Source organism: Eucyclogobius newberryi, unplaced genomic scaffold (assembly GCF_026437365.1).
Source record: "Eucyclogobius newberryi isolate DKJ021-1_F unplaced genomic scaffold, fEucNew1.0.hap1 SCAF_15, whole genome shotgun sequence".
In the NCBI taxonomy this organism is placed as follows: Eukaryota; Metazoa; Chordata; class Actinopteri; order Gobiiformes; family Gobiidae; genus Eucyclogobius; species Eucyclogobius newberryi.
The window spans coordinates 27,487,653-27,493,652 of NW_027315779.1; the positions used below are offsets into that span (position 1 = coordinate 27,487,653).

Below are 6,000 nucleotides of genomic sequence, written 5' to 3' on the forward strand. Positions count from 1 at the left end.
ATGGCAATTTAAGGGGGACAAATTATATCAGAAAAAAATACATATATATAAAAAAGTTTTAAATTCATGATAAAAATGAAAAAATCATGACATATACACTTGTTGCTGGATGTAATACAACTATGCACACGTGACTGTACTTAAATGACTTCATAGTACAATATAAACTAAATACAATACTAAAACCATTTGTGGGTTTTGTGGTTTTCGTTTTGGAAATGATTGCAAAAGCCACGCCCTGAGGACATTTCACTAGAGCGAGTAACATAACGTACACGTGTCTTCATTCTACTGTATCGACTCAAAGTATGACAGACGTTTTTTTTTAAATCATTGGGCTTTAAACTTTCCGTCCCTTATGGTCGAAGCGTCTCTCAGGTCAAATCGTTGCTCTAAAGTGCTTTGCTCTCGCTCGGCAACACAACAATTTTTCCACGTTTTCGAAATTTGGATATTGAAGTATAAAGCACGCTCGCCCACGTCTTTCGCTTGTTTAGTTTCTTTTTTTCACTTGCGCAAGAGCTTTCCTTTCTCCACTGATGGCTGCTAACAGTTTATTCCAGTTACATTCAACAATATATGTATAATAAAATATTTTTGGAGGTCCATACGTTTAGCAATTTCGATATTTTGAAGTTTAAATTTTCTACAATAGTTTCTCCACAACTAAAGTGTCTGCTCTGCTAACAACTGCGGAGTTAAAGTCTCATCCTGTAACAATTAAACCGAACCAAAAATCAAATTCAAATGACAGTACATCCTCTACTTCTGAGAATCACACCTCAAAAATGCAAAAAACAATTGAACTTTTTCCACATTTTATGACAAATTTCCAAAGAATCCTGCACGGTGCAAATGTTACACCTCGTATCACTTAGACTTGGCCTGAATGTACGGTGAGTGTACGTCCTCTGCCTTTAAACAAATGGGACGATTCATTAAACAAAAATGCATTGACATAAAAAAGTGGACTTTCTTTTAAGGCAGCATTCTTTAAGAGAAGTTTTTTGAAAGTGGTGTATCAATAACAATCAAAGTTGTAAAAATTATATAAATATTTTGTACAAGACACTAGAAAAAACAAGTAAAAAAGAAAAAAATCTGACCTTTTCCCGCAGATTCACACATTACTTTCTAATATGACAATAAATAAATTCAGTAAAATGCATCAATCCCACTTCAAGCAATATGAAAGCAATTTTCAAAAAACATTTCATTTACAAATCATGTAGATTCTTTGCCAAATTCTTTGCCAGATTCTTTGTCTTGATAACATTCTGCTTCCTTTATATACTAAAGACGATGCTACAATTTCACAGTTCGGAGACAGTAGAATTCCACGTTTCTATCTTCTACCCGTGTCTGGCGTCCTCTAACGTCTTTGTAAATCACACTTGATCAATTTCAAAGCGACAATCACTTCAAGCGACAAAAACCTAGTCAAATTTCTTGTCAAAATTTGAAATTTCATTCACAAATCCTGCTTTAGCTCAAGGGCTGTGCTCAGTTTTTTAACAGGACAAATGAAATCACAATCTGAAATATCAACAGGACGCTGCCAACTATGAGTCACTTTTTTGTTCCAAAAGGGGAAAAAAAACTAAAACTTGTTGTAAAACTGCTTTCACAATTTGGACAACTTTTTTTGCCACATTAATACCAAATTCCTAAATCCAAGTCTGGTTTACCGCTTTGGACAAATCCAAAATTCTTCGCAACTTGCAGATTCAAACGACTCATGTACCAATAGTTTATGCTCTAATTTGTATTTGGCATTTTAGTGTATACATACTAGATTATGTACAAATATTTCAAACTAAGCAAAGGGTTTCCATTCTTCCTCCTTGTACTTGTCTGCTCTAGAGGTCATTGCTCTGTCTGCCAACTTCCACTTACAGTTTGTTTCCTGCACTCCAAGAAAAGACAACTTGTTCCATTTTTCAAACAAAACACTAAAATCATCCAATTTTAAACTTTTCACGTTCCCCTGCAGTGTTTTTCTTTTCTTTTTTTTCCTCTTTCAGACAAAATTATTCACATTTCGTCTACATTTCAAACTCTGGACATTACTTCCCTTCCACTTTATCTCGCATAGGAAAACTACCTTTATTCACACACAAAAAAAATTGAAGAAAAAAAAACAGCAATTTGAAAAAAAAAAATATTAAAAGATTTTTTTTTAAATAAATGTTGAAGTCTTACAATTAATTTTGTTTGGCCGAGTTTTCAAAAGCCAAATCAATAAAAAAAATAAAAAAAAAGATTTACATCCCTTCAGCTACACTGTTATGAATAAGTAAGTCGTGACAATTTTTTAAAAATATTTTTTTTGCCGATGAACTTTTCTTTTAGTTTGCAAAAAATAAGGCCTAAAGTCACTGGGATCGGCTCCAATCACCCGCGACCCCTGACGGGAACAAGAGGTAGAAATGAATGAATGAATAAACTTTTCTTTTCATTTATAAACCTTCCTTCTTGCATTTACTACAAATACACAAGAGGTCATTGGGCCAACAACATGAAATATCTTCTGCTATAGACATTTACGCAGAAGTGGGAAGAAGCGAAGTCCAAAAGTAAAAGTACTGTACTTAATTGTACAAAATGATAATGTTTAAGTATCTGTCATTTACTTAAGTAGCCCGCATGCGTTTGAATTTTACTTCACTATATTCAAGAGCAGGAATCTGTGCTTTCTACTCCACTACATTTATAACTATAACAGAAAAGTAAAAAGTACTTTCATGATGACATCCTGCATCCCTGATCACCACATTTCACTCTTTATAGTTCACAAAAACCTGTGCAAAAAACGTTCAACTCGAAAAGTAACACCAATACTTTTACTTCAGCAGCTCGTTTATGCTTCTTACAATTTTATTCGAGCCATTTTAGCTGTACTTTTACTCAAAAAAACACTGAGTACTTCTTCCACCACTGCATTTACGCATGAAACGTGCAGCTTTCCAACAAATGCAAGCAAAAAACAGACACACAAACACCTGAGAACAACAAATAAGACGCTAAAACAAGACGGTTATTTACGCAGCGTCTTTTCGTTTCGTTTTGTTTGAGTAAAAACAGAATGACTTTAGTTTAAAGGTCGCACCCTGCGTTTTTTTTTAACCACTTGATCACGTCCTCCCCTGTACGTCACGTTGATCGCATCGACAGCGGCAGAGGTCAACCCTTTAAAACACGCGCGCATCATCATCATCATCATCATCTCCATCGTGCGTCGCCGCCAATACGAGACGCGGTTTATGCAGCGCCGCGCGGCACGACGACGCGGCGGGGGGATCGATGCTTGTTGCGCGCGCGAGGTTCTGGGGGGGGGGGGTGAGGTTGTGTGGAGGGGGGAGAAAGTTACAGTTCTGGTGGTCGCTCCGGATCACCACGCGCCGCCGCACGACCCCCGAACGCGTCTAGACAGTACGCGACGCAGACGGATTTGAATGCAACGCAGAAACGCGATGGAGGTGGAGGAGAGGGGGGAGAAGGGATGAAGGGAAGAGGTGAAAGGAGTGCAGGGGAATAAAAGAGGAGAAAAAATGACATTGAAGGGGAGACTGTGTGCTCGCGGCTGCACGGTGGAAGGAGTCGTAGCAAACGGGGACCCAGCCACAACAAGCGCGTCTAAACGGCGTTCAATATTCCAGACGTGACTCCGCTCCGCACGCACGCGACGCGACGCACGAGCGCGCGGCTGGAAGCTGGAGCTGGAGCAGACACAGACGGGAGCAAACACTCTTATATATATAATATATATATATATATGTATATGTATAATATATATATAAAAAGTATAACATTACGTGCGATCGCTGTCAAACGCGCGGCGCACGCGGGGGGACTTTTGTCTCGAAGAAGCGCGTCAATCACAGACGGTTTTGTGCGGACCACGTCGTGATGTACACAGCGTGTCTGGGCCGAGCTGTCATCGTCATGCGTGTGCAGAAATGTGCAGAGGAAATAAATGAATTAAATGGACGGACGTGGAGCGAGTGAGCGGCGTCACGTCAGTGCAAACACACGCAACGATACCGCACGGTGCACGCAAAAAGAGGGACGAGGGGAACTGGTCGCACACGTCTGTATTGGAGTTAACTTGGCAGGTAAAACAAACAGAAACATATATATATATATATATATATAAATAAAATAAATGAGTGAAACACTTGTTCAAGCGCACGAGGTGTTGCTCTACTCCAAAGAAGACCACAACTTGTCGCGGAAAAAAGTTCCCATGCAGCGCGCAACGGCAATAGAGGTTGCGCGGGGACAAGCGGGTGCAGACGCGGGGACAAGCGGGTGCAGACGCGGGGACAAGCGGGTGCAGACGCGGGGACAAGCGGGTGCAGACGCGGGTGCAGACGCGGGGACAAGCGGGTGCAGACGCGGGTGCAGACGCGGGGACAAGCGGGTGCAGACGCGGGGACAAGCGGGTGCAGACGCGGGTGCAGACGCGGGGACAAGCGGGTGCAGACGCGGGGACAAGCGGGTGCAGACGCGGGTGCAGACGCGGGGACAAGCGGGTGCAGACGCGGGTGCAGACGCGGGGACAAGCGGGTGCAGACGCGGGGACAAGCGGGTGCAGACGCGGGGACAAGCGGGTGCAGACGCGGGTGCAGACGCGGGGACAAGCGGGTGCAGACGCGGGTGCAGACGCGGGGACAAGCGGGTGCAGACGCGGGGACAAGCGGGTGCAGACGCGGGTGCAGACGCGGGGACAAGCGGGTGCAGACGCGGGGACAAGCGGGTGCAGACGCACATGGGTAACGCTCCGAAAGACGCCGGCGCGGTTGCCACTTGTCGCCCGGCTGCTGCTGCTGCTGCTGCGGCGGCGGCGGCGGCGGTAGTGTCGGTACGTGCTGAAAGTCTACTCACCCACGGGTAGTTGCGGGAGTTTGTGTGTTTTTTGTCTGTTTGTTAGGGGTTGTTGTTGTTGTTTAGTTTTTTTTGGCAAAGGGGTTATCCGTCTTGGTGCGTCCCGTTGTGTGTGGAGCGGACCTCGGGGGGCTTCCACAGTCAGGGCACAGTCAGTGAAGGCGGCTCGCAGTGCCCGCTTTCTCTCTCTCGCTCGCTCGGTCCGTCTCGCTCACACGCGCACGCACTAACTGGCTGGCTCCGTGTCTCGGGCTCCTGAGCGAATCAACACGGCGCTGACGTCAAAACGCGGCGGCCACAGAGAGTAGCGGCGGCGGCGGCGGCGGCGGCGGCGGCGGAGGAGGAGAAGAAGCGGCGGCTGGAGAGGGGCTCGGTGGGGCGAAACCGGCTGCGCACACGCTAATACGCTGGCAAAGTGAGACACCTACAGGGGGGTTGTGTGTGTGTGTGTGTGTGTGTGTGTGTGTGTGTGTGTGTGTGTGTGTGTGTGTGTGTGTGTGTGTGTGTGTGTGTGTGTGGACACGCCCCCTCTGTCTGTGTCTGTTACTGTACTGCTCTACTGTACCGACGGGGTCATACGGGGATTCTGCCGCTCTGCACACGCGGACCTACACATCATATACGTTTGTAGAAATCATTTGCAAAAACGGACACAAATTGCTGTAAAAAATAAATTTAAAAAAATGTCGAAGGCTGTATTGGTGTTGTCATGTTGCAAATTGGCACTTGATGCTGATAATTAAAATAATTAAAAATACATTTTTTTTTGTCAAGGGTTTGGACGTGACCTGCAGCCATCTTGGTTCATGTTGTTAATGTAAATAATTTTAATCTACAAAGTAAATCTGTGTTATAAACTGCTCAAATAATCTTTACAGTCAGCTTTGGTTCTGACATTTATACAAGAATTGTTACATATGACATATTGTTGCATCATACAAAAGCATTTAAAAACACAAATGTGACATTGTTGTCGTAGAGTTATGTAAAAAAAGGCCAATACTTGATTAACATTGGTGATTAACATTCCGGTCTAACATAAGGGTCTGAAACATGACTTGGAAGTGTCTGAAATGTTTCATGTCCATAGTAATAATGCCACACTAAATATTA

The 6,000-nt window shown here is 43.9% G+C and overlaps 1 protein-coding gene across 1 annotated transcript in view; it reads right to left on the reverse strand.

The window, feature by feature from the left end:
* zbtb16a (zinc finger and BTB domain containing 16a) overlaps positions 1 to 5,293 on the reverse strand; it is a 235,199-nt gene extending 229,906 nt beyond the window's left edge. The window contains exon 1 of the mRNA XM_072446911.1: positions 4,888 to 5,293. The gene's annotated coding sequence lies outside the window, so the exon portion shown is untranslated. The remainder of the gene's footprint in view (positions 1 to 4,887) is intronic.
* Between the last annotated feature and the right edge of the window lie 707 nt (positions 5,294 to 6,000).